General features: G+C 48.0%; 1 protein-coding gene and 1 long non-coding RNA gene across 18 annotated transcripts in view; one reads left to right on the forward strand and one right to left on the reverse strand.

The window, feature by feature from the left end:
- Positions 1-25,845, forward strand: part of TP73 (tumor protein p73) — a 362,139-nt gene that overhangs the window by 221,274 nt on the left and 115,020 nt on the right. The gene's annotated exons all lie outside the window — the stretch shown is intronic.
- Positions 1-25,845, reverse strand: part of LOC134965552 (uncharacterized) — a 56,568-nt gene that overhangs the window by 5,832 nt on the left and 24,891 nt on the right. The window contains exon 2 of the long non-coding RNA XR_010188431.1: positions 13,841-14,061. This is a non-coding gene — a long non-coding RNA (uncharacterized LOC134965552). The remainder of the gene's footprint in view (positions 1-13,840; positions 14,062-25,845) is intronic.

Genomic DNA, 25,845 nt, shown 5'->3' on the forward strand with positions numbered 1-25,845 from the left:
TCACCCAAACCCAATATTTGTTTGGCTTTCAGTGCTTAAAATGGACACACCACTACCTATAGGTTTATTTGGTTTCTTCGGTTCAGCAAAACAGGTACCTGCTCCATCATTATTCTGTTTGCCTGAGGCGCAGAGAGACAAGGCACTTCTGCAGACTTGACAAGTGGCAAATCCCACTTCAAAGGCCATGACATCATGCCTAAAATAACCTGCCTAGAATGCATTCCTTTGTATTATGAGAGACACCCAATGGTGGGACAAAGGAACGCGGTCACTGTTTTACTACATAATACAGATATATTTCACTACTATATCAATTCAGCAACAAGTTCGGTGTGTGAATTGTAATTCATATAGTAGGATTTTGTTGCTGCACAGTCTTCCCACATCAGTATGACTGTAGCCTGACATCACTACTCTGTGCTGCTAGGGACCATGCACCTTCCAAAGTATAAAGGCACCCATATATCAGAGATTTTGGGGGGCAACGCCCTGATACCCCGAGGGCCAGGTCAGGGGATTGGGAATATTAAACATGCGTAAAAATCAGCCGTTTCGAAAATCAGGCATTTTTAACATGTTTAATTTCCCTGACTCCCCGACGGAACGCTGATTATAGCTGGCCGGCATTGCTGGCGGGCTGGGGAATCAAGGGATCGTGTCTGCTGATGTATGGGGGCCTTAACTCTCAGTCTGTCACATGGTTTGGTTCTGGACATTGTTGTAACATCATTATGCTGCACTGGCCCTTTACTGTCTGTCTTTCCCTCCGCGGCCCGGCCTCCTAAGAAGAGGAGCAGCCAGGAAGAGAATTGCTGGCCACAGAGTCTATGTGAGTGTAGCAGGGACTCACAGCTCACTGTCTATGTGTGTGCCAGCCTCTCACTGTCTATGTGTGTGCCAGCCTCTCACTGTCTGTGTGCCAGCCTCTCACTGTCTGTGTGCCAGCCTCTCACTGTCTATGTGTGCCAGCCTCTCACTATCTATGTGTGCCAGCCTCTCACTGTCTATGTGTGTGCCAGCCTCTCACTGTCTATGTGTGCCAGCCTCTCACTGTCTATGTGTGCCAGCCTCTCACTATCTATGTGTGTGCCAGCCTCTCACTGTCTGTGTGTGCCAGCCTCTCACTGTCTATGTGTGTGCCAGCCTCTCACTGTCTATGTGTGCCAGCCTCTCACTGTCTATGTGTGTGCCAGCCTCTCACTGTCTGTGTGCCAGCCTCTCACTGTCTATGTGTGTGCCAGCCTCTCACTGTCTGTGTGCCAGCCTCTGTCTCTCTGTGTGTGCCAGCCTCTCACTGTCTGTGTGTGCCAGCCTCTCACTGTCTATGTGTGCCAGCCTCTCACTATCTATGTGTGCCAGCCTCTCACTGTCTATGTGTGTGCCAGCCTCTCACTGTCTATGTGTGCCAGCCTCTCACTGTCTATGTGTGCCAGCCTCTCACTATCTATGTGTGCCAGCCTCTCACTGTCTATGTGTGTGCCAGCCTCTCACTGTCTGTGTGCCAGCCTCTCACTGTCTGTGTGCCAGCCTCTCACTGTCTATGTGTGCCAGCCTCTCACTATCTATGTGTGCCAGCCTCTCACTGTCTATGTGTGTGCCAGCCTCTCACTGTCTATGTGTGCCAGCCTCTCACTGTCTATGTGTGCCAGCCTCTCACTATCTATGTGTGTGCCAGCCTCTCACTGTCTGTGTGTGCCAGCCTCTCACTGTCTATGTGTGTGCCAGCCTCTCACTGTCTATGTGTGCCAGCCTCTCACTGTCTATGTGTGTGCCAGCCTCTCACTGTCTGTGTGCCAGCCTCTCACTGTCTATGTGTGTGCCAGCCTCTCACTGTCTGTGTGCCAGCCTCTGTCTCTCTGTGTGTGCCAGCCTCTCACTGTCTGTGTGTGCCAGCCTCTCACTGTCTATGTGTGCCAGCCTCTCACTATCTATGTGTGCCAGCCTCTCACTGTCTATGTGTGTGCCAGCCTCTCACTGTCTATGTGTGCCAGCCTCTCACTGTCTATGTGTGCCAGCCTCTCACTATCTATGTGTGCCAGCCTCTCACTGTCTATGTGTGTGCCAGCCTCTCACTGTCTATGTGTGCCAGCCTCTCACTGTCTGTGTGCCAGCCTCTCACTATCTATGTGTGTGCCAGCCTCTCACTGTCTGTGTGCCAGCCTCTCACTGTCTATGTGTGTGCCAGCCTCTCACTGTCTGTGTGTGCCAGCCTCTCACTGTCTATGTGTGTGCCAGCCTCTCACTGTCTATGTGTGTGCCAGCCTCTCACTGTCTATGTGTGCCAGCCTCTCACTATCTATGTGTGCCAGCCTCTCACTGTCTATGTGTGTGCCAGCCTCTCACTGTCTATGTGTGCCAGCCTCTCACTGTCTATGTGTGCCAGCCTCTCACTATCTATGTGTGTGCCAGCCTCTCACTGTCTGTGTGCCAGCCTCTCACTGTCTATGTGTGTGCCAGCCTCTCACTGTCTGTGTGTGCCAGCCTCTCACTGTCTGTGTGTGCCAGCCTCTCACTGTCTATGTGTGCCAGCCTCTCACTGTCTATGTGTGTGCCAGCCTCTCACTGTCTGTGTGCCAGCCTCTCACTGTCTATGTGTGTGCCAGCCTCTCACTGTCTGTGTGCCAGCCTCTGTCTCTCTGTGTGTGCCAGCCTCTCACTGTCTATGTGTGTGCCAGCCTCTCACTGTCTATGTGTGTGCCAGCCTCTCACTGTCTATGTGTGCCAGCCTATGTCTCTCTGTGTGTGCCAGCCTCTCACTGTCTATGTGTGCCAGCCTCTCACTGTCTATGTGTGCCAGCCTCTCACTGTCTATGTGTGTGCCAGGCCAGCCTGTCACTGTCTATGTGTGCCAGCCTCTCACTGTGTGTGCCAGCCTCTCACTGTCTATGTGTGCCAGCCTCTCACTGTCTGTGTGCCAGCCTCTCACTGTCTATGTGTGTGCCAGCCTCTCACTGTCTATGTGTGTGCCAGCCTCTCACTGTCTATGTGTGTGCCAACCTCTCACTGTCTGTGTGCCAGCCTCTCACTGTCTGTGTGCCAGCCTCTCACTGTCTATGTGTGTGCGAGCCTCTCACTGTCTATGTGTGTGCCAGCCTCTCACTGTCTATGTGTGTGCCAGCCTCTCACTGTCTATTACCCCTTTCACATCGCACAAATAACCCGGTATCGACACAGCATATTGCCATGTCGACACGGGTCAGTGTGCGATGTGAAAGCACTTTCCAAGAATTAGCGGGTCGTCTGACCCGGTAATTCAACCCGGTATAAAAGAAGGATTATACCCGGGTTGAATACCGGGTCAGGTGCAGTGTGAATGGGAGCCGCGTCGATGCGACACGGTTCCTATTCACAGCATAGGGAGAGGCGGCGCAGGAGATGCGCTCATCTCCCAGCGCCGCCTCCACCCCCGCCCCTGCCGCTGCTGCGCCCCCCCCCCCCCCAGCCGCTATGGCAACCGACCCGGTATATTGCCGGGTCGGAAAGCCAGCAGAGGGGAGCAAATGCCGTTTCTCTTACCAGGTGGGATCCGGCATTTGCGATCTGAATGCGGTATATATGTGCCAGCCTCTGTCTCTCTGTGTGTGCCAGTCCCTGTCTGTGTGCCTGACTCTGTGTGTGTGACTGACTCTGTGTGTGTCAGCCTGTCTCTTTGTGTCAGCCTCTCTCTGTGTGTGCCAGCCTGTGTGTGTGTGTGTGTGTGTGTGTGTGTGTGTTATCTCTGGGAGTAAAATGAGAGTGGCACACTGGTGTGCCCGGGTATGCGCCGCCTCACTGTCAGCACTAAGCAGCATGCCCGGGTATTACCAGTGTGTGGGCGCTGTGAGGCTGATGTGCATATAGAGAATAGGGTGACACACGTGTTGGCTGGAGGACGTGTACCTGTACCCTGTACCTGGGTGATCTCAGGGGCTTTACAAGAAAGAATGGAGGGTCGCACAGACTTTATTTTAATCAAATTATATTCATATATTCTTTTACGTCCTTTCCCTTTTATTCAGTGATATGGATATATATCTTTTATATTGGGAGGTGCTCCAAGGAATATGATAACTTATAGGAGGTCAAAAGAGAACGAAAAGATTCCTTGTATTGGGCACACTCGGACTGTAATATTATCTTAAAGTCAAATATCCGTCATGATAGATGACCACAAATTCTAAAATTTAACTTTTATTAGAATGTATAAAAACATAGGCGAAATATGGTACATGTGAATAAAGTTGTGAAAATATTAAAGTGAATTTAAAAAGCTTAGCCACTGTAGTTGCTTTTATGTTTCCTCACTGTCTCCAGTGTCTATACAGTGTTGCAATGTTTGTAGCAATGCTAGTTGCCTTATGTCTGATACTGATATTTTTGTATCTATCAAGGATGACTCCTATTAGAATTTCATTACACCACCATTATTTTACTTTTATTCCATGTCAGCAGTGTGCGCATCACTAACTGTTCATACTACAGTGGTAACTCATCCTTAACGTGTCTGTTACTGTTTATTAGGGACTCAATATTCTTGGAATGATTATCCGTGTACTGCTGCTCTCCATATATGAGACAGATGGTGATCAGGGCACTTTATTTCATATGTCAATATACCTTATTTGTTCCACCATGCATCAATACCCATTATACACATCTGTGACATATTAGCAGGATGTATCACATTCCATTAGGTTTTTCAGTGCACCTATTGTCATGAGAGTGGTTCTTTTATTATCAGAATCACAGTGCTCTTATTCGGTGTGGTTAAATTCACATTAATTAATTTATTTGTATGTCTGCACCAGTCACTTGCACATGTGTAGGATATAACAGGTTTAGTGACACATTCATATATATCCCATACAGCTTTTATTCCCTTTAAGCTGTGGGGTATGCGTTTTGTATGATGAACAAATATATAGCTTTTCCTTATATAGTATGGTGCCCTGTGTTCATGCTCATTTATAGCAGAGAAACATCCTTATTCCCATTCATGTTCCCAATCAGCTGTCAATCGCTCTGGTGTGCACACGTTTTTTACATACTATTATGTGTGTTAACATTAATAATGCCCCCACACTTTGTGACTGCTAAACGCAGCCCTATTATATTCGGCTCTCCAGCGCCGCGTGTACCCGCTGGCAGCCGCTAACCGCGGCTCTCATGTGTGAGAGATCCCGCGTGACTCAGTGTGGTCAGAGGGCTGTTTTCAAAGCGACGTGCATACAGTTAACTCCGCTATGCGAGCAGCGTTATTTCGCACAGACAAATGTCAAATCCCTATCAGACCAGCAATGTATCAGTAGCTAAGCTGAACTAGTGGAAAGGACACATAATGGTTGTGTCCGATCCCTTCCTAACAATCGTTTCGCATCTGCTTCATCATAGGAAACCCGATTTCCGGGTTTGAGGGAACTATATCCCCTGTCTCAGTCACTCATTCGTCAGTGCTTTTGATTGACAGACTCAATAGCCTATCAATTATTTTTCATGTGAAATACTCTATATTTTAATATGATTTGTATGTTTATTTTAACTGCTGTTTTGAATACCCGGATTTCAAGGACCTGTTGATTTCAGATAGATCCTCTCTCCTATGGTAACAGCCATCTATATTTTATCCATATTATTTTATCATCAGGTTTTAGATATTACCATGTTCCTAATGCATGGTGTACCAAGAAGGCAGCATAACCGATCTGAACTGCGATTGGTCAGAAGTGCGATTGATCAGGGGTATGTTAGATTCATCATTTTTACTGGGGATTATTCTAATCTTCATATATACTTTATCTCAGGGGCTCTCAGACTGTAGGCACCTGTGATATATATAACGGTCACAGCGAGAGCCATGGCCCTGCTGCATAGGCTGTAGTGGGTGAGAGCCTGCATCCAGCATTAGGGTCTGGGCATGGACATGTCTCTGGGCTGTAGTGGGTGAGAGCCTGCATCCAGCATTAGGGTCTGGGCATGGACATGTCTCTGGGCTGTAGTGGGTGAGAGCCTGCATCCAGCATTGGGGTCTGGTCATGGACATGTCTCTGGGCTGTAGTGGGTGAGAGCCTGCATCCAGCATTGGGGTCTGGGCATGGACATGTCTCTGGGCTGTAGTGGGTGAGAGCCTGCATCCAGCATTGGGGTCTGGGCATGGACATGTCTCTGGGCTGTAGTGGGTGAGAGCCTGCATCCAGCATTGGGGTCTGGGCATGGACATGTCTCTGGGCTGTAGTGGGTGAGAGCCTGCATCCAGCATTGGGGTCTGGGCATGGACATGTCTCTGGGCTGTAGTGGGTGAGAGCCTGCATCCAGCATTGGGGTCTGGGAATGAACATGTCTCTGGGCTGTAGTGGGTGAGAGCCTGCATACAGCATTGGGGTCTGGGCATGGACATGTCTCTGGGCTGTAGTGGGTGAGAGCCTGCATCCAGCAATGGGGTCTGGGCATGGACATGTCTCTGGGCTGTAGTGGGTGAGAGCCTGCATCCAGCATTGGGGTCTGGGCATGGACATGTCTCTGGGCTGTAGTGGGTGAGAGCCTGCATCCAGCATTGGGGTCTGGGCATGGACATGTCTCTGGGCTGTAGCCTAGCAGTGAGTGTGCAGTCTGCGAATGTCCCATATGTGTGTGTCTGGGCTCTGCAATCACAGTTCCGGCCAGGGGCGTGCGGTGAGGTAAATTGGTCAGGAGCCACTGGCTAGTACCAGAGCCACATTTATACACAATATATGAGCTTGGAAATTTGTTTAGTTTTGATCAGAGATGTGTGGAAAAGATATGCAGGTGAGGCCGTAGACTTTTTACTCCAGAGTTTTGACTATAAAATGATTACAATAATACAAAGAAAATATTTCTAACATTCTCTGTATTTTTCATATAATTTATGCAGTCAAAAATATGGTGCTAACGTCACTGGTTCCGAGAGGACTACTTTTCTTGTCCTGTCCTAATGGTCTAAGATCCCCTTGTGTTAGTCCTAATGCCCGTTACAGAGATGATTACATGGTGGCAGCACTGCAGGGGCATATGGAGGCTGTGTGCATTATAGGTGTCTAGATGCAGCATTGTCTGGCACTGGGACCGGCTGTATCGCACGGAGGTGTCTGGCTGTACTGGATAGCTATTATAAGGGGGCATCTCTCCTATGTGTTCTGTGTTTACTATGCAGGAACTTGGCATAAATCGGCATCCCAGAGTGCAGTTGTTCTGGCCCCGCTCTACACGCTATTCCTGGAGAAATGTCTATGCTGGGATCAGGGGGTTCTTCCTGGCTGGCTGCACCCACATACCCAGTTACCCTGATTATACGCAATGAGTGACAGCCATGTTATACACTCTTACCTTAATATGTACGGGGGGCAGGGTGTTCCTTGTATGACTGAGCCCCCTCCTTATAGGACAATGCCCCTGTATAGAACACCTGCTTCCTTATATGACTGTGCTCCGCTAAGTGGGGGTCGAGGGGGTGTGCGCCCAGAGATATCATTGTACAGGGCCGCAGGATTTCTGCTACGGGCCATGTCTTTCCACTATATAATTCTGCCTGTGGCTTCCTGCTGTCTCTATTCCCCTCCTCACATCATGACACTGCCCGTCACAGGTCACAGTCCTACACATAGACAGGTCACAAGATCAGTACGGGTGTGGGGTACAAGATCTGCATGCATTCGGTCTACAGTCATTAGGCCGACCCCATATGATCGACAGACAAAAGGTCGACACTGACAAAAAGTTGATATGGACAAAAGGTTGACTCAAGAATGATCAACACACCTTGTTTGCGTTTTTGGGTTAGTGGAGATGTTTTTCATCTGGGACCGCCATTTGTTGAAAAGCGTCCCTTCGCTTTGCTCGCCATGATTCGGGCGCGGTGTCTCGCTCCGCTCCACATCACTCGCCACAAGGTTACTAAAGGTTATGATTTTTTGACATGGATAGTCAAGGATGGAAAAAGTCCAAAAACATGAAAACCCCCCCAAAACATTTGTCGACCATATGTGTGATGATCATTGTCATGTCAACCATATGAACCTGTCGACTTTTGGACGTGTCTACTTTTTCTAGTGTCGACCTTTCATATGTTGACTTTTTGTAGATGTCAGCCTTTTGTCAGTGTCAACCCTTTGACTGTCATCCATATGGGGTCGACCTAATGACTGTCGACCTAATGCATCGATTCATAGTCTGGATCCCGAGCAGTACATTTATATTGTCTCGGATGGTCCAGGAGACTCCCAATTTCTCTTACAACCTAGAGGATGCTGGGGACTCCGTAAGGACCATGGGGTATAGACGGGCTCCGCAGGAGACATGGGCACCTAAAAGAACTTTCTAGCATGGTGTGCACTGGCTCCTCCCTCTATGCCCCTCCTCCAGACCTCAGTTAGATCCAGTGCCCAGAGGAGATAGGGTGCATTACAGGAGCTCTCCTGAGTTTTCTGTAAAAAGTATTTTGTTAGGTTTTTTATTTTCAGGGAGCTCTGCTGGCAACAGACTCCCTGCATCGAGGGACTGAGGGGAGAGAAGCAGACCCACTTCTTAAGAGTTAAGGGCTCTGCTTCTTAGCTCCAGAGGGAGTCGGAACACAGGTCTCACCCTGGGGTTCGTCCCGGAGTCGCGCCGCCATCCTCCTCAGAGATGCCGGAAAAAAGAAGCCGGGTGAGTATGACAGATCATAAGAAGGCGTCAGGCAGCAGAAGACTTCAGATCTTCATGAGGTAAGCGCGCAGCAGGTAGCTGCGCGCCATTGCTCCCACATTTACACACACACATGGCACTGATGGGTACAGGGCGCGGAAGGGGCGCCCAGGGCAGCAATAAACCTCGTTTTTAGGCAAGAAGCATGTAGTTAGGCTGCGGGGCTGTAAACTACAAATTCCCGCCATTTTTTTTCAAAATCTCGAGCGGGACCGAAGCCCTCCGCGCGAGGGGGCAGAGCTTGATCCCTCAACACTAACCAGCGCCATTTCTCCACAGAGGCTGCAGAGAACGCTGGCTCCCCGGACTCTCCCCTGCTGAGCATCAGAGGGCTGAAAATAAGAGAGGGAGCCACATATTTAAAGCGCAGTGAGTGGGGAATTCTGTATACATTTATATGTAAAAGCGCTATGTGGTTTTTTTTCCCTGGGTCAGTTGGCGCTGGTGTGTGCTGGCATACTCTCTCTCTGTCTCTCCAAAGGGCCTTCTTTGGGGAATTGTCCCCTTATAGTTATATCCCAGTGTGTGTGTGGGGTGTCGGTACGTGTGTCGGCATGTCTGAAACGGAAGGCTTATCCAAAGAGGAGGTGGAACAGATGAGTGGTGTGTCTCAGTCGGCGGTGCCGACTCAGGATTGGATAAATATGTGGCATATGTTAAATGCTAGTGTAGCTTCACTGCATGAAAGACTGGACAAAGCAGAGTCCAGAGCGTTGGCAGGTAATCAATCTACAGATTGTGCCGACTCACAGGACCCGTCGGGGTCTCAGAAACGTCCCTTCTCACAAATAAGGGACACAGATACCGACACGGACTCTGATTCCAGTGTCGACTATGATGAAGCAAGGTTGCACCCCAGGGTGACAAAAAGTATTCAGTGCATGATTATTGCAATAAAAGATGTGTTACATATCACTGATGAGCCCTCGGTGCCCGACACGAGGATACACATGTTTACGGGAAAGAAACAGGTTATAAACTTTCCTCCTTCCCATGAAATTAATGAGTTATGTGAAAAAGCTTGGGAAACTCCAGATAAGAAACTGCAGATTCCCAAAAGGGTTCTTATGGCGTACCCTTTCCCTACACAGGACAGGGTACGTTGGGAATTCTCTCCCACAGTGGACAAAGCCTTAACATGCCTTTCCAAGAAGGTGGCGCTACCGTCCCCTGACACAGCAGCCCTCAAGGACCCTGCGGACCGCAGGCAAGAGACTACACTAAAGTCTATCTACACTCATACTGGTACTTTGCTTAGACCGGCAATTGCGTCGGCATGGGTATGTAGTGCAGTAGCAGCTTGGACAGATACACTGTCAGCTGACCTTGATACCTTAGATAGGGATACAATTTTGTTAACATTAGCTCATATTAAGGACGCAGTCTTATATATGAGGGGCGCTCAAAGAGACATTGGTTTACTGGGTTCAAGAGCCAATGCTATGGCTATTTCAGCAAGAAGAGCCTTGTGGATCCGCCAATGGACGTGGGATGCAGACTCAAAAAGGCATATGGAGGTTTTACCTTACAAAGGTGATGTATTGTTTGGGGACGGCCTCGCGGACCTGATCTCTACAGCTACCGCGGGTAAGTTGACCTTTTTACCTTTTGTTCCCCAACAGCAAAAGAAACCCCCACAATATCAGATGCAGTCCTTTCGGTTGCATAGATCCAGAAGAGGTCGGGGCTCTTGCCTCGCCAGAGGCTCTTTCCTAGAAGTCCTCCCCGGCTTACGCTAAGTCCACCGCATGACGCTGGGGCTCCCCGCTCGGGTGGGGGCACGCCTTCGACTATTCAGCCAAGTCTGGGTTCAGTCAGATGTGGACCCTTGGGTGATAGAAACAGTCTCCCAGGGCTACAAGCTGGAATTCGAAGAGGTGCCCCCACGCCGATTTTTCAAGTCGGCCTTACCAGCTTCTACTCCAGAGCGGGAAGTAGTGCTAGCTGCAATTCAAACGCTATGTCAACAGCGAGTGATTATCAGGGTTCCCCTGAGCCAACAGGGAAAGGGTATTATTCAACCCTATTTGTGGTCCCGAAGCCGGATGGTTCGGTCAGGCCCTTTTAAACCTAAAATCCCTGAACCTGTACCTGAAAAGATTCAAATTCAAGATGGAATCGCTCCGAGCGGTGATAGCCTGCCTGGAAGGGGGGGATTTTATGGTGTCACTGGACATAAAGGATGCTTACCTTCATATCCCCATATATCCCTCTCATCAGGAGTACCTGAGATTCGCGGTACAGGATTGTCATTACCAGTTTCAGACGTTATCGTTTGGGCTGTCCACGGCCCCGAGGATTTTCACCAAGATAATGGCGGAAATGATGGTGATCCTGCGCAAGCGAGGATTCACAATTATCCCATACTTGGACGATCTCCTGATAAAAGCGAGATCAAGAGAGTAATTACTGGAGAACGTGGCACTCTCTCAGAGAGTGCTTCAGCAACATGGGTGGATTCTCAATCTACCAAAGTCACAGTTGGTTCCGACAACTCGACTAGCCTTCCTTGGCATGATACTGGACACTGAACAAAAGAAAGTTTGCCTCCCGTTGGAAAAAGTCCAGGACCTCCAGAACATGGTCCGAGAACTACTGAAGCCGAAAAGAGTGTCAGCTCATCAATGCACTCAGTTTCTGGGGAAAATGGTGGCAACTTACGAGGCCATTCCCTTCGGCAGGTTCCATGCAAGGACGTTTCAATGGGATCTTCTGGACAAATGGTCCGGGTCCCATCTACAATTACATAAAAAAATAACACTGTCCCCCAGGGCCAGGGTGTCTCTTCTATGGTGGCTGCAAAGTGCTCACCTTCTGGAGGGTCGCAGGTTCGGCATTCAGGACTGGATCCTGGTAACCACGGACGCGAGCCTCCGAGGATGGGGAGCAGTCACCCAAGGAAGAAATTTTCAGGGGCTATGGTCAGACCAGGAGTCCTGTCTACACATCAACGTGTTGGAGCTAAGGGCCATATACAACGGCCTTCGACAAGCGGAGATTCTTCTTCGCAACCTACCGGTTCTGATTCAATCAGACAATGTCACAGCAGTAGCTCATGTGAACCGCCAAGGCGGGACAAGAAGCAGAGTCGTGATGGCGGAAGCCACCAGGATTCTTCGCTGGGCGGAAAATCACGTAAGCGCTCTGTCAGCTGTCTTCATTCCGGGAGTGGACAACTGGGAAGCAGACTTCCTCAGCAGACACGATCTCCATCCAGGAGAGTGGGGACTTCATCAAGAAGTCTTTGCAGAGATAACGGATCTCTGGGGAGTTCCTCAAATAGACATGATGGCGTCACGCCTCAACAAGAAGCTTCGGAGGTATTGTGCCAGGTCCCGGGACCCTCAGGCAATAGCAGTAGACGCTCTGGTAACACCATGGGTATTCCAGTCGGTCTACGTGTTTCCTCCTCTTCCTCTCATCACAAAAGTGTTGAGGATCATAAATCGAAAAAGAGTACAAACAATACTCATTGTTCCAGACTGGCCTCGAAGGGCCTGGTACTCAGATCTTCAGGAGATGCTCACGGAAGATCCCTGGCCTCTTCCTCTAGGGGAAGACCTGTTACAGCAGGGGCCCTGCATGTTCCAAGACTTACCGCGGTTACGTTTGACGGCATGGCGGTTGAACGCCGGATCCTAGTGGAGAAGGGTATTCCAGAGGAGGTCATACCTACTCTAATAAAGGCTAGGAAGGAGGTGACGGTAAAACATTATCACCGTATCTGGCGGAAGTATGTCTCTTGGTGTGAAACCAAGAATGCTCCTACGGAAGATTTCCATCTGGGTCGTTTTCTCCACTTCCTACAGACAGGAGTGGATATGGGCCTAAAGTTAGGCTCTGTTAAAGTACAGATTTCGGCCTTGTCAATACTCTTTCAGAAGGAATTGGCTTCTCTCCCAGAAGTCCAGACGTTTGTAAAAGGAGTACTACACATCCAGCCTCCTTTTGTGCCCCCGGTGGCACCATGGGACCTGAACGTGGTGTTGCAGTTCCTTAAATCACACTGGTTTGAACCCCTTAAAACGGTGGAGTTGAAATTTCTCACCTGGAAGGTGGTCATGTTGTTAGCCTTGGCATCTGCGAGGCGTGTGTCAGAATTGGCGGCCTTGTCTTACTAGAGCCCTTACTTGATTTTTCACGTAGATAGAGCGGAATTGAGGACTCGTCCTCAATTTTTACCCAAGGTGGTGTCTTCATTTCATATGAACCAACCTATTGTGGTGCCTGTGGCTACGAGTGACTTGGAGGATTCCATGTCCCTGGATATAGTCAGGGCCTTTAAAAATTTATGTAGCCAGGAAGGCTAGGATTAGGAAAACAGATGCATTGTTTGTCCTGTATGCTGCCAACAAGATTGGCGCGCCTGCTTCAAAGCAGACTATTGCTCGCTGGATCTGTAACACAATTCAGCAGGCTTATGTTACGGCTGGATTGCCGTTACCGCATTCAGTAAAGGCCCATTCCACTAGGAAGGTGGGCTCTTCTTGGGCGGCTGCCCGGGGCGTTTCGGCACTACAGCTTTGCCGAGCAGCAACTTGGTCGGGGTCAAACACTTTTGCTAAATTCTATAAGTTTGATACCCTGGCTGATGAGGACCTAGCATTTGCTCAGTCGGTGCTGCAGAGTCATCCGCACTCTCCCGCCCGATTGGGAGCTTTGGTATAAACCCCATGGTCCTTACGGAGTCCCCAGCATCCTCTAGGACGTAAGAGAAAATAAGATTTTAAACCTACCGGTAAATCTTTTTCTCCTAGTCCGTAGAGGATGCTGGGCGCCCGTCCCAGTGCGGAAAATCTGCAAGGCTTGTATATAGTTATTGCTTACATAAGGGTTATGTTACAGTTTGACTCGGTCTTGGACCGGTACTGTTGGTTGTTCATACTGTTAACTGGTTATGTGTATTCCAGGTTATATGGTATGATTGGTGTGGGGTATGAATCTTGCCCTTAGATTAACAAAATCCTTTCCTCGTGTTGTCCATCTCCTCTGGGCACAGTTCTCTAACTGAGGTCTGGAGGAGGGGCATAGAGGGAGGAGCCAGTGCACACCATACTAGAAAGTTTTTTTAGGTGCCCATGTCTCCTGCGGAGCCCGTCTATACCCCATGGTCCTTACGGAGTCCCCAGCATCCTCTACGGACTAGGAGAAAAAGATTTACCGGTAGGTTTAAAATCTTATTTTTTCGGTAGTCCCCCTGAACAAGTGAATAGGTATCCCGCATCTCAACCTTCTCCTAGTGACGTCAGCAGGATAGGGCCCCGTCCCTTCTCTACGCGGTTGCGGAGAGAAAGGACGAGGCCTATTCGGTTTTAGCCCCTCCAAGCGGCCTGATGTTCCTGGAGTAGTCATCTGCATTTGCTTCTCCTCTCCGGTCTTCTCCTGGAGAGGAAAAATTATAAGTCAGCAAGTATGAATCCGTACAATGGGGGTCATTCCGAGTTGTTCGCTCGCAAGCGGATTTTAGCAGATTTGCTCATGCTAAGCCGCCGCCTACTGGGAGTGAATCTTAGCATCTTAAAATTGCGAACGAAGTATTCGCAATATTGCGATTACACACCTCGTAGCAGTTTCTGAGTAGCTCCAGACTTACTCGGCATCTGCGATCATTTCAGTGCTTGTCGTTCCTAGTTTGACGTCACAAACACACCCAGCGTTCGCCCAGACACTCCCCCGTTTCTCCGGCCACTCCTGCGTTTTTTCCAGAAACGGTAGCGTTTTTTCCCACACGCCCATAAAACGGCCTGTTTCCGCCCAGTAACACCCATTTCCTGTCAATCACATTACGATCGCCAGAACGATGAAAATGCCGTGAGTAAAATTCCTAAGTGCATAGCAAATTTACTTGGCGTAGTCGCAGTGCGGACATTGCGCATGCGCATTAAACGGAAAATCGCTGCGATGCGAAGATTTTTACCGAGCGAACAACTCGGAATGACCCCCAATAATTCTTCTATATACTTTGTGCTGCTGCAAAATTTTGGATCACCGGACTCGCTCCAGATTATTATCCTAGCCCACTTCAAAATATGTTTGGATGGCAGATGAGCATGAGATGATGTAGGCTGATGGCAGGGGCCCAGATCCAGGAGCGTTTCCAGCCAGGGCCGTCTTTTCGTATGGGCTCAATGGGCTCTTGCCCAAGGGCCCCAGGAGTATGAGGGCCCTAGGCTGATAGCTGAGGGTCCCCTCTTTCCAGGGGTACCAAATTTTGAAAATCGACTTTGGGGAACCGGAGATATCTGACTTGAAACCAGTGGTCTCCATCCAAGCCTGTTAATTGTTCTCTCCAGCCAGATATCTCGGGCTCTGTCTGACTTAGAGTTTTTCTGAGGGTATTCTCCAAAACCTGGGACTCTCCCCTTTCGCTGGACACTGACAGCGTGTCTCTACTATGCCCAGAACCAGATATATCAGCCTTCCAGCAGCTGGTCCCTGCTCAAGCTCCACACGTCTAATATGCAGTTTTAGATTTTAGTTGGTGGATTGCTCTGGCTCCTGAACTCTGATCCCCAAGTCCCCAGTACCTCCTGCCAGGTGTCCACAGTATCTACTGAAAGGTGGGACTCTCTAGTTTTTTTATCCCATTCAAAGCTAAGAAATCTATTTCCAGGAACGTGAGTTATCTGCAGTCAAGCGAGCTGCCCTCCCACCGGAAAATGATGAATATTAAGCCCAGTCCACTATCCACCCCTCCCCTGCGTATTAAACACCCCCTACCACCCTGGAAGTCATGTACCAGGGCCCCTTCATTCAGCCCAATGCCCTCTTCTGCAGTTTAGCCCCATCTGTGCAATAAAGGAGTAATTAGCAGAAATTACTGCTCCAGGTTCTACATGTTGAGCGGAAGATAGAACACCCCCTACCGCCCGCGGGACATCAAAGCTGCCGCTGATGGCACCCCCCACCCCTACCGCTGGAGGATGGGTAGGGGGTCCAGTGCATTGCTGTGCCCAGGGGCCTACACTGCTGTTAAGACGGCACTGTTTCCAGTACACATTCTTCCTAGGGAGAGTTAGTCATTATTCCCTATGTGCTTCCCAGTCTTCCCAGCATTATCTCTGCTCCGGCTGTGCTACTCACAGATGAGTGACCAAGAGAAGCAGGGGTGCATGGAAATATTGGGTTTTATTATACTTATACGGGTTGGGTACGGGATCCCAGCAGTTGGAATCCCAATGCCGGAATCCCGACCGTCAGAATGCCGGCAGGGTGCGAGCGGAATGAAGCTCCTTGCGGGCTCACCACGCTCGTCATGCTGCGGGCTTGATGGCTCGCTTCACACGCCGGCATTCTGGCGGTCGGGATTCCTGCGTCGGTATTTTAACTGCCGGGATTCCAACTACATTTCACTTATACAGTGCACTCTGCACTGTAGTAATAACATATTTGTCTATTATGCCTAGTATATCGGGGGTGGGTATGAGTGACCGGCAGTTGGGAAACTGCCGGTCACCATCCCGACGCCGGGGGTGGGGGGTGGCGAGCACAACGAAGTACCTTACGGACTTGATGACATCATCTCCAAGCATCCATTGTTAGACGGAGGACCTCAGGTCCATCTGCCAGTGTGAAGGGGGTAAGTAACTTAAAATCTGGCTCCAACCCCATATTCAGTGTCCCAGATTGGAGTCATGTTTTAGGTTTTCACATGTTTCATAAAGTGTTTGTTATTATCAGTGGCGTCACAACGGGGGTGCAGCCTGCATCTGGCTGTCACCAAAGTCTCGGCTGTTGCTCAGTGAAAGGAGTCGGGTGCTGCACTGTAACATTGCGTGCAGTGCTGGGCTTCTGTCACCGCAAAGAAGCCAGCACTGCAGTCTCCTAGGTCAGCCAACATCTCCCGTACCCCTGTAGTGACAGAACTGGGGGTCTGGAAGCATAGCCACGCCCCCATGCAGAAGAGCCACGCCCCTTTCGACAGTGACATGCAAAGCCACACACCCTCTTTTTAGAAGTGACGCCTCTGTTTGTTGTAACAAATACATCATTTACATATATTTTTTATTCAGTGCTATATATTTTATTTTCTCTAACGTCCTAGTGGATGCTGGGACTCCGTCAGGACCATGGGGAATAGCGGGCTCCGCAGGAGACAGGGCACATCTAAAAAAGCTTTTAGGTCACATGGTGCGCACTGGCTCCTCCCCCCATGACCCCCCTCCAAGCCTCAGTTAGGTTTTTGTGCCCGTCCGAGAGGGTGCAATCTAGGTGGCTCTCCTAAAGAGCTGTTTAGAAAAGTTTTTTTTTAGGTTTCAATCTCAGTGATTCCTGCTGGCAACAGGATCACTGCATCGAGGGACTTAGGGGAGAGATTTCCAACTCACCTGCGTGCAGGATGGATTGGAGTCTTAGGCTACTGGACACTTAGCTCCAGAGGGAGTCGGAACACAGGTCAGCCTGGGGTTCGTCCCGGAGCCGCGCCGCCGATCCCCCTTACAGACGCTGAAGAGACGGCAGAACGGAGGTCCGGAAAGCAGGCGGCAGAAGACTCCTCAGTCTTCTTGAAGGTAGCGCACAGCACGGCAGCTGTGCGCCATTGTTGTCACACGGCTCACTGACTCAGTCACGGAGGGTGCAGGGCGCTGCTGGGGGCGCCCTGGGCAGCAATATAATTACCTTTAGTGGCAAAATAAATACATCACATATAGCCATTAAGGCTATATGTATGTATTTTAACCCAGGCCAGTTTCTTAAAAACCGGGGAAAAGCCCGCCGAAAAAGGGGCGGAGCTTATTCTCCTCAGCACTCAGCGCCATTTTCCTGCTCAGCTCCGCTGGTGAGGAAGGCTCCCAGGTCTCTCCCCTGCACTGCACTACAGAAACAGGGTAACAAAGAGAAGGGGGGCATAAATTGGCGATATTTATATATTAAGAGCGCATATATAGTAAACAACACCTTCTAGGGTTGTTTATATACATTTATAGCGCTTTTGGTGTGTGCTGGCAAACTCTCCCTCTGTCTCCCCAAAGGGCTAGGGGGTCCTGTCTTCGATTAGAGCATTCCCTGTGTGGCTGCTGTGTGTCGGTACGTGTGTGTCGACATGTATGAGGACGATGTTGGTGTGGAGGCAGAGCAATTGCCGATGATGGTAATGTCACCCCCTAGGGAGTCGACACCGGAATGGATGGCTTTAGTTATGGAATTACGTGATAATGTCAGCACATTACAAAAGTCAGTTGACGAAATAAGACGCCCGGCAAACCAGTTAGTACCGGTTCAGGCGTCTCAGACACCGTCAGGGGCTGTAAAACGTCCTTTACCTCAGTCAGTCGACACGGGTACCGACACAGATGAATCTAGTGTCGACGGTGAAGAAACAAACGTATTTTCCAATAGGGCCACACGTTATATGATCACGGCAATGAAGGAGGCTTTGCAGATCTCTGATACTGCTGGTACCTCAAAAAGGGGTATTATGTGGGGGGTGAAAAAACTACCTGTATTTTTTCCAGAATCAGAGGAATTGAATGACGTGTGTGATGAAGCGTGGGTTAACCCCGATAGAAAACTGCTAATTTCCAAGAAGTTATTGGCATTATACCCTTTCCCACCAGAGGTTAGGGCGCGCTGGGAAACACCCCCTAGGGTGGATAAGGCGCTCACACGTTTATCAAAGCAAGTGGCGTTGCCGTCTCCTGATACGGCCGCCCTCAAGGATCCAGCAGATAGGAGGCTGGAAACTACACTGAAGAGTATATACACACATACTGGTGTTATACTGCGACCGGCAATAGCCTCAGCCTGGATGTGCAGTGCTGGGGTAGTGTGGTTGGATTCTCTGACTGAAAATATTGATACCCTGGATAGGGACAGTATTTTATTGACTCTAGAGCAATTAAAGGATGCTTTCCTTTATATGCGAGATGCTCAGAGGGATGTTTGTACTCTAGCATCAAGAGTAAGCGCGATGTCCATATCTGCCAGAAGAAGTTTATGGACGCGACAGTGATCAGGTGATGCGGATTCCAAGAGGCATATGGAAGTATTGCCATATAAAGGAGAGGAATTGTTTGGGGTCGGTCTTTCGGACCTGGTGGCCACGGCAACTGCCGGCAAATCCACTTTTTTACCTCAGACCCCCTCCCAACAGAAAAAGACACCGTCTTTTCAGCCGCAGTCCTTTCGCTCCTATAAAAAGCGACCAAAAGGACAGTCTTATCTGCCGCGAGGCAGAGGAAAGGGTAAGAAAGGGCAGCAAGCAGCCCCTGCCCAGGAACAGAAGCCCGCCCCGGCTTCTACAAAGCCATCAGCATGACGCTGGGGCTTTACAAGCGGACTCAGGAACGGTGGGGGGTCGACTCAAGATTTTCAGCAATCAATGGGTTCACTCACAAGTGGACCCGTGGGTCCTGCAGATAGTATCTCAGGGTTACATGCTGGAGTTCGAAAGGTCTCCCCCTCGCCGGTTCCTAAAGTCTGCTTTACCAACGTCTCCCTCAGAAAGGACGTCGGTTTTGGAAGCCATTCACAAGCTGTATTCTCAGCAGGTGATAGTCAAGGTACCCCTCCTACAACAGGGAAAGGGGTATTATTCCACACTATTTGTGGTACCGAAACCGGACGGTTCGGTAAGGCCTATTCTAAATCTGAAATCCTTGAACCTGTACATAAAGAAATTCAAGTTCAAGATGGAGTCACTCAGAGCAGTGATAGCGAATCTGGAAGAAGGAGACTTCATGGTGTCCTTGGACATAAAAGATGCTTATCTACATGTCCCGATTTACCCCTCACACCAAGGGTATCTCAGGTTCGTGATACAAGACTGTCATTATCAGTTTCAAACGCTGCCGTTTGGGTTGTCCACGGCCCCTCGGGTCTTTACCAAGGTAATGACCGAAATGATGGTTCTTCTACGAAGAAAAGGCGTATTAATTATCCCTTACTTGGACGATCTCCTGATAAGGGCAAAGTCCAGAGAACAGCTGGAAGTCGGTGTAGCGCTAACACAAGTAGTGCTTCAGCAACACGGGTGGATTCTAAATCTTCCAAAATCTCAATTGACCCCGACAACACATCTGCTGTTCCTGGGCATGATTCTGGACACGGTTCAGAAAAAGGTATTTCTCCCGGAAGAGAAAGCAAGGGAGTTATCCGAACTTGTCAAGAACCTCCTAAAACCAGGAACTGTGTCAGTACATCAATGCACAAGAGTCCTGGGAAAGATGGTGGCTTCGTACGAAGCGATTCCATTCGGCAGATTCCATGCACGAACATTTCAGTGGGATCTGCTGGACAAATGGTCCGGATCGCATCTGCACATGCATCAGCGGATAACACTGTCACCGAGAACAAGGTTGTCTCTCCTGTGGTGGTTGCAGACTGCCCATCTGTTAGTGGGCCGCAGATTCGGCATACAGGACTGGGTCCTGGTGACTACGGATGCCAGCCTACGAGGTTGGGGAGCAGTCACAAAGGGAAGAAACTTCCAGGGCGTGTGGTCAAACCTGGAGACGTCTCTTCACATAAATATACTGGAGCTAAGAGCGATCTACAATGCTCTAAGCCTGGCAAAATCGCTGCTTCAGGGTCAGCCGGTGTTGATCCAGTCCGACAACATCACGGCAGTCGCCCACGTAAACCGACAAGGCGGCACGAGAAGCAGGAGTGCAATGGCAGAAGCTGCAAGGATTCTGCGCTGGGCGGAGAATCATGTCGTAGCACTGTCAGCAGTGTTCATCCCGGGAGTGGACAACTGGGAAGCAGATTTCCTCAGCAGACACGACCTTCACCCGGGAGAGTGGGGACTTCATCCAGAAGTTTTCCACATGATTGTGAACCGTTGGGAAAAACCAAAGGTGGACATGATGGCGTCTCGCCTCAACAAAAAATTGGACAGGTATTGCGCCAGGTCAAGAGACCCTCAGGCAATAGCTGTGGACGCTCTGGTAACACCGTGGGTGTACCAGTCAGTGTATGTGTTCCCTCCTCTGCCTCTCATACCAAAGGTACTGAGAATTATACGGAAAAGAGGAGTAAGAACAATACTGGTAGCTCCGGACTGGCCAAGAAGAACTTGGTATCCGGAACTTCAAGAGATGCTCACGGAGGATCCGTGGCCTCTACCTCTAAGAAGGGATCTGCTTCAGCAGGGACCTTGTATGTTCCAAGACTTACCGCGGCTGCGTTTGACGGCATGGCGGTTGAACGCCGGATTCTAAAAGAGAAGGGCATTCCTGAGGAAGTTATTCCTACTTTAATTAAAGCCAGGAAAGAAGTGACCGCACAACATTATCACCGCATTTGGAGAAAATATGTTGCGTGGTGTGAGGCCAAGAAGGCTCCAACGGAAGAATTTCAATTGGGTCGATTCTTACATTTCCTGCAAGCAGGATTGTCTATGGGCCTCAAATTGGGGTCCATTAAAGTTCAAATTTCGGCCTTATCAATTTTCTTCCAGAAGGAATTGGCGTCAGTGCCTGAAGTACAAACTTTTGTCAAAGGTGTACTACATATACAACCCCCAATAGTGCCTCCAGTGGCACCGTGGGATTTGAACGTGGTTCTAAATTTTCTCAAATCTCATTGGTTTGAGCCTTTAAAATCGGTAGATTTAAAATACCTTACATGGAAGGTAACCATGCTGTTGGCCCTGGCTTCAGCCAGGAGAGTTTCGGAGTTGGCAGCTTTGTCATACAAAAGCCCATATCTGATATTCCATTCGGACAGGGCAGAATTGAGGACACGTCCTCAATTTCTCCCTAAGGTGGTTTCGGCATTTCACTTGAACCAGCCTATTGTGGTGCCTGCGGCTACTAGCGACTTGGAGGACTCCAAGTTACTGGACGTTGTCAGAGCATTAAAAATATATATTTCAAGGACAGCTGGAGTCAGAAAATCTGACTCGTTGTTTACATTGTATGCACCCAACAAGTTGGGTGCTCCTGCGTCTAAACAGACGATTGCACGTTGGATATGTAGTACAATCCAACTTGCACATTCTGTGGCAGGCCTGCCACAGCCTAAATCTGTAAAGGCCCATTCCACAAGGAAAGTGGGCTCATCCTGGGCGGCTGCCCGAGGAGTCTCGGCATTACAACTTTGCCGAGCAGCTACGTGGTCAGGGGAGAACACGTTTGTAAAATTTTACAAATTTGATACTCTGGCTAAAGAGGACCTGGAGTTCTCTCATTCGGTGCTGCAGAGTCATCCGCACTCTCCCGCCCGTTTGGGAGCTTTGGTATAATCCCCATGGTCCTGACGGAGTCCCAGCATCCACTAGGACGTTAGAGAAAATAAGAATTTACTTACCGATAATTCTATTTCTCATAGTCCGTAGTGGATGCTGGGCGCCCATCCCAAGTGCGGATTGTCTGCAATGCTTGTACATAGTTATTGTTACAAAAATCGGGTTATTACTGTTGTTGTGAGCCATCTGTTCAGAGGCTACTTCGTTTGTGTTATCATACTGTTAACTGGGTTCAGATCACAAGTTGTACGGTGTGATTGGTGTGGCTGGTATGAGTCTTACCCGGGATTCAAGATCCTTCCTTATTGTGTACGCTCGTCCGGGCACAGTACCTAACTGAGGCTTGGAGGGGGGTCATGGGGGGAGGAGCCAGTGCGCACCATGTGACCTAAAAGCTTTTTTAGATGTGCCCTGTCTCCTGCGGAGCCCGCTATTCCCCATGGTCCTGACGGAGTCCCAGCATCCACTACGGACTATGAGAAATAGAATTATCGGTAAGTAAATTCTTATTATTGATGTGCACAGCACTGCATTGTTGAATTTCTATGCCAGTAGTTCTGAAACCGTGTGCCATGGCACCCTGGGGTGCCTCGGTGCACATGTAGGGGTGCCTTGCATTGGCGGTCCAGGACCAATTCAAATTATTTATGGTCAGTGTAATAGGCAAAACCAGTGCTGGTGGCTGGGAATCATAGAATATGTGGACAAACAACAGTGAATCCTGTCCTTCACCACACAGTTGAACGTAAGGATGACATATAAACACGATTTCCTTAATTTAATATTTCTAAATTTCTCAATATAAAACTTTTGGCCTAGGGGTGCCGTATAAATAATTATTATGCTCTAGGGTGCCGTGATTCAAAAAGTTTTGGAACCACTGGTCTATGCAATTTAATAAATACATGCTGTTTTCACTGTATTTAGGAGGGCAATAACTTTAATTGGCAGCGCCAGGGATATACAGAGTGATTCAAAAGTCGCAGTACACCCTTTTGTTTCAAAAACTGTGCAGGAAATGGGAAAAACTGAATACTCCACTAAGGTATGGGTGAGGTAAGGTAAGGTAAGGTATCTTTTAGGGTATGTACCGAACATGAGCGCCATCTTGAAGTCAGCCAAAAGAGGAGAGAATTGAGGTCATTCTGCTGACAAACATTGTGTGCTGCATCGTGGGCTCTTCACAAAGGATGCCAAAACCATTGTTTAGGTTGTCTCGTCAGTAGCACTTTTTGGACGACCACTCCGTGACTTGTCAGCCACAGTCCCAGTTTCTCGGAATTTGGAAATTAGGCACCCGGCAGTGTTATGTGAAATTGGAGGTCTTTCTGGGTGCTGGTTGTTAAAATCTGCAGCTTTGACATGGAAACTTTATTCTCCAGACATCAAAATGACCTCAATTTTCTTCTCTTTTGTCAGAGCCATCTTCAGTTACCGGAAACAAAACAAAAGTGTTGTAACTTTTGAACCATAACTGCTATTTCAAATCTGTTTGCAACAATAAACTTTTCAGCAAATTCTGATGTTGCTTGACATGTTACGCGACCCCCTTTCCATTTGAAAAAACTGACTTAGATTCAAGATGGCCGACTTCAAGATGGCACCCATGTTGGGTACATACCCTAAAAGATAAACAAAACAAAAAATAGAATAAATAAACCACCTATGGTGCTGGGGAAAGGGGAATTTTATACTAAATGAATAAATTACTTCCCTTTACTGATTAACACTAAACAGATAAAGTTCTGCTGTATAGCGTACCTCCACTCACGTAGATAAGGAGTGGGATATGCACATAAAGGTTTCTTTAGCTGTCTTAGCTGGAAAACACTTAATGTTTCATCGACCAGGTGTAAAAAAATTATCCAAAGACTGGGTGTCGTACCCCAACTCACATGGTGTCAGTGATGTTGACTCTCATCAAGGTATCTTTTGTCAGTTTCAGAAGTGTCCAACGTGGATCTTGATATACTTCTCAGACAACTGGTCAACTCGTACAACAAACTGAAAAGAAAGACAGCAGATGTGTAGTAATGCTTTCAGAGGTCAAACCAAAAAGTACTAATTATTTTAAACTAGTACATACGTACCCCACTCACACAAAATTTGAGTATCACACATATATCAAGGTTTCTTTACAGGGTAATCTTGCCCCAGAAGGACTTCAGTATCCCATTAACTTCCAAAAGTGGTAGCGTAACCCGACTCCCACAATCATCAAATGGATAACTTCTATCACAATATCTTTCCAAATAATTAGAAGATTTGTGGGCGTACCCCAACTCACAGATATGGAGGTTAGACGAATCCTATCACGGTTTCTTCACTGCACTTCCACTGGTCAGTTGGAAAAGGATAGTTGATCTCAGGAGTTAAAAACAATACTTTATTTATCCAATAAAAGAAATGTCCAAAAAAAATCCACCATGAAAGAATTTCATATACATAAACAAGTTTTCCACCAAAATATTTACAAGAATAAAAAAAATTGAAGAGTAAAAAAACAGTACAAATCACAGTAAAAAAAAGTCCAAATAAAACTTTCCAATTGAAAGAAAGGTTTGGTGGCTACTCACACAGTCTGTCGTGTGAGTGGATTTTTTTGGACATTCCTTTTTTGGATAAATAAAGTATTGTTTTTAACTCCTGAGATCAACTATCCTTTTCCAACTGACCAGTGGAAGTACAGTAAAGAAACTGTGATATGATTTGTCTAACCCCCATATCTATGAGTTGGGGTACGCCCGCAAATCTTCTAATTATTTGGAAAGATATTGTGATAGAAGTTATCCATTTGATGATTGTGGGAGTCGGGGTACGCTACCACTCTTGGAAGTTATTGGGATACTGAAGACCTTCTGGGGCGAGATTACCCTGTAAAGAAACCTTGATATATGTGTGATACTCAAATTTTGTGTGAGTGGGGTACGCATGTACTAGTTTAAAATAATCAGTACTTTTTGGTTTGACCTCTGAAAGCATTACTACACATCTGCTGTTTTTCTTTACCGTTTGTTGTACGAGTTGACCAGTTGTCTGGGAAGTATATCAAGATCCACGTAGGACATTTCTGAAACTGACAAAAGATACCTTGATGAGAGTCAACATCACTGACGCCGTGTGAGTTGGGGTACGACACCCAGTCTTTGGATCATTTTTTTACACCTGGTCGAGGAAACATTAAGCGTTTTCCAGCTAAGACAGCTAAAAAAACTTTTATGTGCATATCCCACTCCTTATCTACGTGAGTGGGGGTACGCTATACAGCAGAATCTTTATCTGTTTATAGTTAATCAGTAAAGGGAAGTAATTTATTAATTTAGTATAAAATTCCCCTTTCCCAAGCGCCATAGGTGGTTTATTTATTCTATTTTTTTTGTTTCTCTATTCAAATTTTGGATTTTTGTGAATTCAATTGAATAAATTGCCCCACAGGCTGCTTTCCTTTGCGCCAAGTTGTGTTTCTTACATGCCACAAAATCTTTTTATACCCTAAAAGATAGCCCACCTCACCCATACCTTACAAGGAGTATTCAGTTTTCCCATTTCCTGCACAGTATTTAAAACAAAAGGGAGACTTTTGAATAACCCTGTACACTTTTGTAATCTGTACTGATGAAAATCAAGTGTAAAGGGGTCCAGGGCTAAAGTTTCCTTTGCCTCCCCCCCCCACTTACAATAGGAACAGTGCACAAAAAATATAGGGGTGTGGCTTCTCGGGAAAGGGGCGTGGTCACAGAATAGTACAAATTCACATTACACCACACAGTAGTGTCCGTCAGTCACATTACACCACAGAGTATTATTATTATTATCCTTTATTTATATGGCGCCACAAGGGTTCCGCAGCGCCCAATTACAGAGTACATATGCACATAATCAAAACAGGAAAACAGTGACTTACAGTTGAAGACAATATAGGACAAGTACAGGGTAACTAAGCATAACTACACCAGTAAATGACAGAGATAAGTTCC

This window comes from Pseudophryne corroboree, chromosome 10 (genome assembly GCF_028390025.1).
Source record: "Pseudophryne corroboree isolate aPseCor3 chromosome 10, aPseCor3.hap2, whole genome shotgun sequence".
Classification (NCBI taxonomy): Eukaryota; Metazoa; Chordata; class Amphibia; order Anura; family Myobatrachidae; genus Pseudophryne; species Pseudophryne corroboree.